This window comes from Chiloscyllium plagiosum, unplaced genomic scaffold (assembly GCF_037043375.1).
Source record: "Chiloscyllium plagiosum isolate Xiang-an unplaced genomic scaffold, Cpla_swu_hap1 HiC_scaffold_1, whole genome shotgun sequence".
NCBI classification, from domain to species: Eukaryota; Metazoa; Chordata; class Chondrichthyes; order Orectolobiformes; family Hemiscylliidae; genus Chiloscyllium; species Chiloscyllium plagiosum.
Window position 1 is genome coordinate 16536450 of NW_028270139.1, and position 12013 is coordinate 16548462.

General features: G+C 42.8%; 1 long non-coding RNA gene across 1 annotated transcript in view; it reads right to left on the minus strand.

The window, feature by feature from the left end:
* Nucleotides 1-485: 485 nt before the first annotated feature.
* LOC148152079 (uncharacterized) overlaps nucleotides 486-12013 on the minus strand; it is a 75030-nt gene continuing 63502 nt past the window's right edge. Inside the window, exons 3-4 of the long non-coding RNA XR_015757225.1 lie at nucleotides 5529-5779; nucleotides 486-617 (exon numbers count right to left, since the gene is read on the minus strand). This is a non-coding gene — a long non-coding RNA (uncharacterized LOC148152079). The remainder of the gene's footprint in view (nucleotides 618-5528; nucleotides 5780-12013) is intronic.

A 12013-nucleotide genomic window follows, 5' to 3' on the forward strand; every position in this document is an offset into this window, starting at 1 on the left:
ACACAGTGCACTCTGAATGGTGTGGCTGAGGCACTTTGTTGCAATAGAGTACAGCGAGCTTTATACTGCCTGTGACCTTGAAGTACTTGATGCTGACACTGGATGCCTGAAATGAAAAGTGTTCCATTCCCAGCATTAACAGCTTAATGAACACAAAGAAGTCAATAAAAAAAATCAATTCACATCAGCCTATACATCAAAGTGGTACACACCCACCTTCAAGAGTCCAACTACAGCAAGTGTGATATCAACTTTTTAAACTTTAATTTCAAATTTAAAATGTGTCAGATGACTGATTTCCGCTAACGCACAAAATGAAAGCTTGTTGGTGGTGGTGCTGGTGCACAGAACTTCAAGTTTCGCGAAAGCAGGTGTGATATAAAGAGAAAATAAATGAATATTTATCAGTCTAATTTCCTGATCTGCAGATTCTTTTTACCATTTTTTGATTTATTTTCAGATTTTCAGCAGGTGCAGCATTTTGCTTCTTGTGATATTCGCGCAAGGATGGGCCTCAATCGACAACCATCTGACACAGATTCGATAAACAGTCAGGAAGTAAGGTCACACAGTTTTCTTCTCATGTAAATCATGTATCATTGACAAATATTGAATACCTAGGAGCAAATATGGTAAAATTATCTTGTGAATTTCAGATGATATTGCAAAGCAACAAATATGTTCCAACACTTGAGATTAAATGAATGCATTAAACTTTACCTAGCTGTCATCTTTCAATTGTAATTGAGGGGAAATCTTGGGGCTCAATCTTGTAGCCCAACCCCACACCCTAATGTCATACTTGGAGTCGGAAGGGCGTGAAAGATAAAATGGTTGGTCAATCCATTGTCTGTCCTCCCACTTCTGTCCTGTGTCCCATATTACAGTGAGTGGGTAAGGATTCCCATCTTAGGGCTAATGAGGTCTTTAGGTGCCAAGGTAAAGTGATTGTGCAAACCAAGCAATGAATGACAAATATTTTGGAAAGGTAGGAAATTGGGTCGGATGTCAGGTAGATAGGAAAAAGGGTGGCGAGTGGGTGGGGTGTCATGTGGGTGAGGTTGTTGGGGTGCTAGGTATGTGGCTGAGTGCTTAGGGTAGATTGGGGAGAGGCATTCGGTTGGAAAAAGAGGTGGACGTGTTCTCTTCCAGAAAAATCAAATCAAGTTGGCTTTAAGGCTGAGTGGGAGATGGGTAGGGGACGTTAGCACTATCAGGATAAGCAGAGTCAGGTTGAGTTGACTAGGCCAGGCTGGGGGATGGGGTATTGGGATGGGTAAAAGTGAAGGAGGGAGGCTTTGCTCCATCAGGAGTGGGTCAGGCCAAGTCAGGCCAAACTGAGTGTGGGTTGGTGTCAACTCTAGCAGGGTCAGGATGGCTCATGCAGGATCTAGTCAGGGACAGATTGGGGAGGTGGGGGGTCAAGTCAGGAGGGTGAGGGAGGCTTCAGCATGGGACGGTTGATTATGAGGGTATCAGAGTTAGCGAGTTTAGTTTGGCTGCCTGGGGCTACTGGGTATTCAGGGGTCTGAGGAAGGCATTGGTGGGATATCAGTGATGAGTTGGGGACTCCATTAAATAGTTAACATGGAGTTGGAGTAGGGTTTTTATCCTTTAACATTTCCTGTGTAACTATTACATTTATGTAATTAAGAACTCTTTCAAACCTCTCTTGGAGGGTTCCAGGCCCATTGGAAAATTCAAACTCAAATTTCCTGGAGATTCCCACAGGTTTAGCTGTGTAGGGGATTCCACATGGTTCCAGTGTGCAACTCCAGTCTACACCGCTTTAACTCCTTCTGACTGTGAGCCCTTTCCTCTTCTTACTGGACAATTTTTGTGGCTGCAGGATTGGGCATCACTCTCTTCTGGCCCTGCTACGATTACAGAGCTGCTGACCAATCAGATTGGATGACAAACTCTCCAGGGTGGACAAAGTTAAAAATCACAACACCAGGTTATAGTCCAACAGGTTTAATTGGAAGCACACTAGCTTTCGGAGCGACGCTCCTTCATCAGGTGATTTTGTGTGAAACACACAATTACCTGATGAAGGAGCATCGCTCCGAAAGCTATTGTGCTTCCAATTAAACCTGTTGGACTATAACCTGGTGTTGTGTGATTTTTAACATTGTACACCCCAGTCCAACACCGGCATCTCCAATTCATGTCTCCAGGGTGGCACTTCCTCCCTACTGGAAATGGAATACCCACTCTGATTTTATTGAGAACGCCGTCACAATATATATGTTTTATTCTCTGTGTGGTTTTGATTGATGTTAAAATCCATCCCATAAAATCTACCCAATAGTTCTCATCTATTTATTGTTTTTAGCGCAAATATCACTGTCCTGAACTTATCTTCCTTTACACCAACTGACACTTCCTTTGAACAGAAATGTTGTGCATTGTGGTAAGTTTATGAATTAATAAGTAACTAGCACAATCAGTGTATGGAGTGAGGAAGCCAGAACAGGATACACCAAAACAAGTGTGTTTAAAGGTGAAGACAGAAGAGGGAACTGTTAGGTTGCACTTAGAGGATAAAAATCAGTGCTACTAAACTTAAATCTGATATCAATGATTTATGGGAGGGAGCATTAACTTTTACTCCACTGCAACCTTGGTTTCTATCTTCCTTACCCAACCAGGTTCAACGATGAAGAGAGAATAAAATTAAAGATTACAAACTAGACTTTGCTACCATTTGTCTATGTTGGCTTCATGACTAACAGAAAAGATTGGAATGTCAGCTGTGATTATCAGTGAAGTTGCGACAACATCAATGAAAAGCAAGAACAACAACTGCTTCACAGGCTGGGGGAGTGTCCAATGAGACTGAAACAAGAATGTTATAATGCTCTATGCCAATAAAAAGTAGCAAATGCGCAGAAGTATGCAAGCAAACGAATGTCATATTTTTGCCTTTTCAAATAAAGCGCATGTGTATTTGAGGCCTCCTTGCATAGACTCCATTTTATCGAGTTAGACAATGCATCAGCTGAAGTTGGAAGGATCATCTGCATTAGAAAAAGGGCAGTTATTTTAAAGGATTACATTTTAACATTCAGATGCTGCTACTAATCCATTAACCCCATCAGCCCGCAGCCCATTGCTGCTGCTTCGGTTTGAGACCTTGGTCTTGGGATCTCATCGCTCCTTTTTTGCCTCTGTTCATCGACTGACCGCTTCCTGAACTCTTACCTCATGGCTGCATTCCTGAACCCATGTTCTCATCCACATCCCTAAGCTCTGACCCATGCTCTCATCCTGGTCCTAACTCCAACCGTTGCCACCATGTTTTCTCCCCACCCTTTCTGCGTTCTGCAGAGACCATTCCCTCCGCAACTCCCTCGTTAGATCCACACCCGCCACCAACCCACCCTGCACACCCGACACCTTTCCTTCCCGTTACAAAAGGTGTAAAACCTGTGCCCACACCTTCTTCCTCACCTCCGTAAAAGACCCCAAAGAATCTTTTCACATCAGGCAGACATCTTTCTGCACATCCACCCACCTCATCTACTGTGTCCGTTGCTCTTGATGTGGTCTTCTCTACATCGGAGAGACAGGATGCCAACTCATGGAGGGTTTCAGGGAACATCTCTGCAACACACACACCAAGCAACCCCACTGCCCTGTGGCCAACCACTTCCACTCCCCCTCCCACTCCCCCAAGAACATGCAAGACCTGGGCCTCCTCCACTGCCAGATCCAAGCCACCCGAAGCCTGGAGCTAGATGCCTCGTCTTCTGCCTTGGGACCCTCAAACCACACACGGCATCAACGTTGACTTTACTAGATTCCAAATCTCCCCTCCCCCCACCTCATCCCAGATCCAACCCTCCAACTCTGCACCACCTTCTTGAATTGTCTTAACTGTCCATTTTCCTTCCCACCAATCCACTCCACCCTCCCTACTGACTTATCACAGTTACTCCACTTGCATCTACCTATTGCCTTCATAGCTACTTTCCCCCCCAGCCCCACCTCCATCCCCACCCTATTTATCTCTCAGCCCCCCTCCCCCTTACATTCCTGATGAAGAGCTTATGCCTGAAACGTTGACTCTTCTGCTCCTCGGATGCTGCCTGACCTGCTGTGCTTTTCCAGCACCACACATTTTGACTCTGGCCTGTGGCCTAACCTGCTTTATAAACTCAAACACACCTCAGATTCTCTACCCAGCCCTCATGCCCAATCATAGTCTATTCCCTTCACAAACCCTAGCAGTACTTTATCTGAAGCTTGTTAGGAAATGCCAGCAGTGGTTTAAATTGTTTTATCTTTATGTTGGACCCTTGAAACTTTAGCTGTATGTGAAGTGTCTTGGACCTCATTTTCAGTGATCAGAAACTGATTTTCTGAGGCCGGATGGCTATATTAACACAACTGAGGAATAAGTTTGTATTTTCCACCAGGATAAGGGAGGTGGGATGGAAACTGAGTAAGACAGTCACTCCCAGTCTGCTGTCTCAGCTCATTGAATCAAGCATCAGATGCATTAGAAGTTTCATGGCAGAAAGAAACCAATTAGATATTCAAAATGAGGATACATCAGGACCATGGAATTGAAGCATTCAGCACAGAGGAGTGAAAATAAAAACTAAACAACCAATTTGGACATATTGTGACACTTATCTGTGACCATTGCGTCCTGAGGTGGGCTTGAACTCAGACATAGGGACACTGTGATGCGCCCACAAGACTCTCCGTAAGGTGGATAGCAGAAGTGGGATAATGTTGGGAACAGGAAGTCGATCACTGCTACAAATTTAAACGTCTCTCTCCCTCTCAGACAATCTGTAAACTGCAGCAGGAAACGTAAACTGGTAGATGAATGGGTGTTCAAGTTCAACATACTCAACAGCTTGTTCATTAGTATTTTCAACATTTCAGTTGGGTTGCTGATTTCTGCTCGTCCTCCATAATTTTGGTGACTGGGGTGAAGACATTATGTTGCCGACTCAGTGTCACAATGTATGATTTATATGTGCAGAGGAGAGTAGAGGGATAATTGGCATGCTCGATTTCCAGGTTTTAAATCCTGCGCAGGCAAGCAATCAGTGATCTTCATCACCAAATGTCACAGGAATTGGAGTCACAGGCTAAGGCAAAATCAGTGCTGCCTGTGGCTGTATAGGTTAGAGTGGCCCTTAACTCCTGTTTCGGTGATTTATTCTTGATGGCATCAGCAGCACAGTTTCTTACCCAAATGACCATCAATAGGTTATGGATATCCGTTTCATAGGAAGACATAGGAAGATGCATTATGCATATAATGACAATGGTCAAGTAATCAGGTATTCGGAATTGATTAACTTCATGGGTTAGTTAGTTTATTTATAATAGTAAGAAAATGTCATTAGTTATGAAGCAGAGGGCACAGTGAGTCATCCGATTTCTATGTGTACAGCTTGGTTTCGTTTTAAATCTGTCTGAGCCAAAGAACTCCAGGGGCGATGATAAGATTTGTTTGCATTGTCCGAGTTTTGCGACAGGGCAGAGTAAACATTGAAAAGCATTACCTTTCTTTCAGTTGAGAAGATTCAGTTTTGATTTTGCTTAGAGGAGAAATACATAGCTTGAGAAAGCTATGTCATTCCTGATGAAGGGCTTATGCCCGAAACATCAATTCTCCTGCTCCTCGAATGTTGCCTGACCTGCTGTGCTTTTCCAGCACCATACTCTTCGACTCTGGTCTCCAGCATCTGCAGTCCTCACTAACTCCTTGTTTCTGAATCAGTTGATCTCTTGGAACCAGTTGAATTTCTGATACCTTAAGGATGCAGAAGTCAAGATAAATCTGCATGTTCAGTTGTAAGAAGAATGGACATTGAACAAAATACTCATTTTCAACTCTTAGGCTGTTTGTTTGTGGAGTCACTTGTAACACAACTTATAGTGTCAACTCTATATACTATATCATACTTTTATTTAATCTTGATATTAAATATGAGCAGACAGTGACATTCATTCCTGTATCAGATTTTAAATTAATGAGATGTCCATTGACATAAACAAATTCAGTCAAAGTTTAGTTGCATCACTATTTTCCCGTAAAAATGTATTCGGTATCTTTTGCAAAGGTGTTTAATGACAACCACTGTGATATTTTGTTGTTCTGTAACTGTTATGACTCAGTGGAATAGTGAGTTGGAAATCTAAGATATGATGAAAAACGATTCAATGCAATGTATTTTAATAATAGATTATTTGATTCAGTTTGTTTTGCCATAACGTCTTTTTATCTGTTTCAGAAGGGTGTTGTTTTGTTTGTTGCCTGGATGGTGGCAGTGTGGAGTTAACCGCAGATTTCGAAAACAGGACAAACAATTCTTGTGAATGTATTAACTGTGCTTTAGCTCACAGAGCTTTAGATAATCTGCAAAACTTTCTAAAATTGCTGTGCACATGTTCACTTGGAGAAATATATTTTACTTACAGAAAAACCATGGAACTGTTTCAGTAGATATCAGAGGTTTTGGCAGCAGGAATCTCTGCCATTGAATTATTTATACTAAAAGTACAGTATTCACAAGCCAACGGTGAAGTCACTCAGCCTCATTATTTGCTATTCTCTGTTGACCCATAACAGTCCACACAAATTATTAATGAATCCAACAATTAGTATGGTGTCAAGATGTCTATTATTATATTTGCTCATTGAATGATCTGACTCATAAATTAAATTATTTTAGGATTTCCACATATATATTGCCAATAATTCACAGCATTTACTGTATTGGCATTGTTGGCTTTATACCGAGTAAAGACTGTGCAATCTTTTACATCACAGTTTATATTGACAGAAAACTCATCTTTCCAACAATTTCATGTCTGTGTAACAACAGGATTAGTAAAATTTTGCCCGAGGTCAATTTAGCATAGATCTTTGCAACTGAGATGCCATTGGCTGATGTCAGACACATTAGAATGGCTTTTCACAGTCTTCTTGGTCTTAAGGTAATAATTGAGAATAACTTCTTCCTGCAGCTGGAGCTAACCTACTAATAGACAGCCAAAGAGTGGAGTTTCATCTCATTAACCATAAATGTAGGTAATGTCAAAATCATCCATTTTACTAAGCTACAATTATTTTGTAATTATACTTTAACAATTTGCATTTATATGTCTGTGTGGAGTTTGCACATTCTCCCTGTGCCTGCGTGGGTTTCCTCCAGGTGCTCTGGTTTCCTCCCACAGTCCAAAGATGTGCAGGTCAGGTGAATTGGTCATGCTAAATTGTCCATAGAGTCAGGTTCATTAGTCAGGGGTAAATATGGGGCATAGGTCTGTGTGGGTTACTCTTCGGAGGGTCGGTGTGGACTAGTTGGGCCAAAGGACTTGTTTCCACACTGTAGGGAATCTAATCGAATCTAATCATATCACTTTTGCAGCAGTAAAGGATTGATACCAAGTCACATAAGGATGTTCAAATGTTTGGTCATAGAAGTAAATTTTGAGGAGTGCCTTAAAGAAGACCTTAAGTCCTAGATAGCTGGTCACAGTCACCAGTGCTAGAGGGATAAAAATTGGGAATGTTTAAGAGATGAGAATTGGAAGCCTTCTGATAGCTTTGAGGATCATAAGACTGGAGGAAGTTAGAGTAAAAGATGAGATTATAGATGGATTTGAAAAAAAAATTATAGAAATATAAATTCAAACGCTTCTTCATTGGAAGCCAGTGAAGGTCATTAAACAGAGGGCTGTTGGATGAAGGCAACATAGTTTGTTCTGATGAAGCCATCATAGTTGTCTATGAGTAGAATTTAAGGCAGGTTGAAACTGGAAGTCTGGCTAGGAATGCACTGAATTAGTTAAGTCTTGAGGTAACAGAGGTGTGAATGAGGTTTTCAACAGCAGATGAGCTAATAGGTAGGGGTGGAGTCAATGTATTGAGATAGCCAGTCATGGTGGGCAGAAGCACATTGAGGATTGGGTTTCAACAATACTCCTGCTCAGCCTTTGACAGTTTCTTGGGAGAGAGGTGGAGTCAATGGGTCAGACAGGGGCTTTTGCTGTTGAATAATGACAGTGGGGCTAAACTGAACAGCAACAAAAAACGCGTGTAAAGATTGTGACACTGAGTTACCCATTCCATATAATATAGTCAACATGCTAATTTACTGCCGTATTCTTAATTACGATGCTGCATGTAGCCAGTGCTAATAGCACTGCTTGTTGACTACACACATCAGCAGGTGAGCCGGTTTTGTTATTTGCTAGCATTTGTCTAATGATATTCCAGACTAATTAAAGCCAGCCTGCAACTTTTAAGGGAGAGATGCTTAAAGGAGAGTGCAAGTAGATATTTAGATCATTGTTCCAATAATCTTGTTATTTCAATGGCTGACTATAAGAGAGAGTATGTACTACAGTTTTCCAGCATTGCTTTGGAAGTCCGGATGGGAGGACAGAAGGAGGAGTGAAATCCTCTAATAGTAGATATATTTCCCTCCCCACGTCTATCAGCGTTCCGGAGAGACCACTCCCTCCGCGACTCCCTCGTCAGGTCCACACCCCCCCACCAACCCTACCTCCACTCCCGGCACCTTTCCCGCAAGAAGTGCAAAACTTGCGCCCACACCTCCGCCCTCACCTCCCTTCAAGGCACCAATGGATCCTTCCATACCCGTCTCAAATTCACCTGCACCCCCACACACATCGTTTACTGTATCCGCTGCACCCGATGTGGTCTCCTCTACATTGGGGAGACAGGCTGCCTACTTGCGGAACGTTTCAGGGAATACCTCTGGGACACCTGCACCAACCAACCCAACCGCCCTGTGGCTGAACACTTTAACTCCCCCTCCCACTCCGCCAAGGACATGCAGGTCCTTGGCCTCCTCCATCGCCAGACCCTGGCCACACGACGCCTGGAGGAAGAGTGCCTCATCTTCCGCCTAGGAACCCTCCAACCACATGGGATGAATGTAGGTTTCTCCAGCTTCCTCATTTCCCCTCTCCCCACCTTATCTCAGTCCCAAACCCCGGATTCAGCACCGCCCTGTTGACCTGCAATCTTCTTCCAGACCTCTCCGCCCTCACCCCCTCTCCAGCCTATCACCCTCACCCTCACCTCCTTCCATCTATTGTATTCCCAGAGCCCCTCCCCCAAATTCCACCCCCCCCACCTTTTATCTCAGCCCACTTGGCACACCAGCCTCATTCCTGAAGAAGGGCTTATGCCTGAAACGTCGATTCTCCTGCTCCTCGGATGCTGCCTGGCCTGCTGCGCTTTTCCAGCACCACACTTTTCAACTCTGGTCTCCAGCATCTGCAGTCTTCACTTTCTTCTAATAGTAGGGGGGTCAAGCATGCTTCCAGATATATGATGTGCTGTGGAAGTAAGTGGCCATAGTTCAGACCTGAGGCCCTGCATGCAGTGCTGTAAAGATTGTCATGACTTCCCATATGTGGTCAAGTTCAGCAAGTGAATCTTCAAATGGCATATCCAATCACTGTTCCTCTGGCCTTAGTTACAAATCACACAACACCAGATCATGCTTCCAATTAAAACTGTTGGACTATAACCTGGTGTTGTGTGACTTGTAACCTTGTACACCCCATCTCCAAACCTCTGGCCTTAGTCATTGATCAATGTGGCTACACATCCCCATCACTCGCCTACCATTAATCTCTATCAATCAGGACTTACGCCTGAAACCCTATCCCTCAAACACTTCAGGATGCTGCAAGCCTCACCTCTCACAGCTTGCACACCCTGTCAGCCATTCACTGCTCACTATTACCCCGAACACAGCGCACCACATTCACCAACACACCTTGTTCTAACTTACAATGCACCACATTCACCAACACACTTTGTTCTAACTTACAACACACCACATTCACCAACACACCTTGTTCCAACTTACAACGCACCACATTCACCAACACACCTTGTTCCAACTTACAACGCACCACATTCACCAACACACCTTGTTCCAACTTACAACGCACCACATTCACCAACACACCTTGTTCCAACTTACAACGCACCACATTCACCAACACACCTTGTTCTAACTTACAAGACAAAGAAGTGGTGCTCAGCTGGAGGCAGCAGGAAGTAACCAACTGGGGCAAGATACTGCTGTGTGTTCAAACTCCCGTGGAAAAGACATGGTGGTGGTCATCATGAGAAAGAACATTGCTGAGGCCATAACCAGTGAAAAGAATGGAGCAAGAGTGGATAATTTGGCCCTTGAATTTGTTCCACCATTCGGCAAAATCTTGGTTGATCTGATTATGGCCACAACTCTGGAAAAGTTGAACTCAACAAGGTGGCAGCAGAGTAAGCAGCACAATGTTCAGGATCCTGACCCCAGGGGCCCAGGCCTCATCCGCTTGTTCCTCATTTTTCCTTTCCTCTTTCCTTCTTTTAACCTACCTTCTTGTGGAGAGCTTGGACAGTGTTGGCGGTAACACTGTGTCCGGTGAGTTAGAAATAAGGTTGTGTTCCCAACTGGAGACTGGGCCCAGTGCCTGGTTAGGGACCCAGCAGTTTCAGCTCCAATGGCCGAGATCAGCCCAGCGCGGACTTATGGTGGTGATGATTGAACCATACAGATAGAACAAACCTGACAGTTCAGCAGGCGATATACTTAGGAATTACCTTAATGTTTTGCGTTAAGAATCAATACAGCACCTACAGAATGAGATTTACCAGTAATGTGACCAGACTGAAATGGTAAGTAAAATAAACAAGTGAACAATGGCAAGATACCTTTAGTCTGATGATTACCTGCTGATTTGGAGATATGAATGGATGAAATGCAGAATGGAAAAATGCTGTAAGTTTTACCAGGATGGGCAGGTGGGGTGAAACAAGGAGACTGCAGTTTGGGAGGCGTAGGATTAGTAGGAATAGATGTTCCAGGATAGCAGTACTCCAAAATTCCTTATTGCTCCAGGAGGTGAAAGGTTGCTTCTCAATCCACAAAATTAAGTTGCAAACTCACTTACAATGTTTGAGCTTGGAATTTGGCAGATTTTAGCAAATATGGAGCCTTTGGCCATTTGCTCAGTAGGCTATCGTTGCATTCTGATCCAAATAATACCACAACATCTTAATTTACATTTATAACCTCCTCAGCCCTGTGCTCTCAAGGGTGCACTTCCAGATTCATTTTGTCCTTTTTCATTGTTTTTAAATCATAACAAATAATAATTACTGTATTGAAAAATAGGATGTGTTTGCAATCCTGAAGTTTAACCTATCAGTCCCAGTAGACTCTCTACTTTTTGTTTAAAAGAAAGGACTGCAGCCATCTCCAGCATACTAAAAATATATTAACCGGCACTCTTAGAGAACATCCTGTTCAAATAATTCTGCAAGCCTGCATCAACCGACATCAGAAAGTGCTGCTCAATGTTGTTCATGATCACTTTCAAATACCATCATATTAAGGTTTTCCATCTATCAATTGATAACCAGTTAGAAAATGCCCAAATTGACTCTAAAAGCAGAATGGACTAATTCAATGAATGTTGACAATTAATCTCCTGAGACATCTGTGTATAATCTACAAAGCCTTTGGAAGCTTTCCATCCAGGATATTTACTGTGAAAATCTATTAGCTAACCAAGGTATAGTTTTGGCATAGATCCCTGATTCAGAAGAAAATATATAGAGCCTAATTGGCTTTGTAATTGTGATGAAAACAATTTTAGCAGTGCACTAGTAGCAGATTACTCAATTTAAGCATGACTACTATCAAGAGATATTACAACTTAAACACTGCCCTCCAGTCAGAGAACTAAATGAGGGTATATTCAACCTTAAGTATTATTATACATTAGAGACCTTTCTTGTAACCTAAGACAAGTAATATTCTACTCTGTTGTTCTGAAACAAGCACTTGCACCCATTAGCAACATTGCTGAGTGAAAATTGATTAACTACTGCCTTACAGGCAAAGACTTGTGTTTCATTATAGGTATAGCCTTTTTCAAATATTTGTGGTGGAATACATTTGATGAGCAGCCATCAGTGAATAAGGTTACT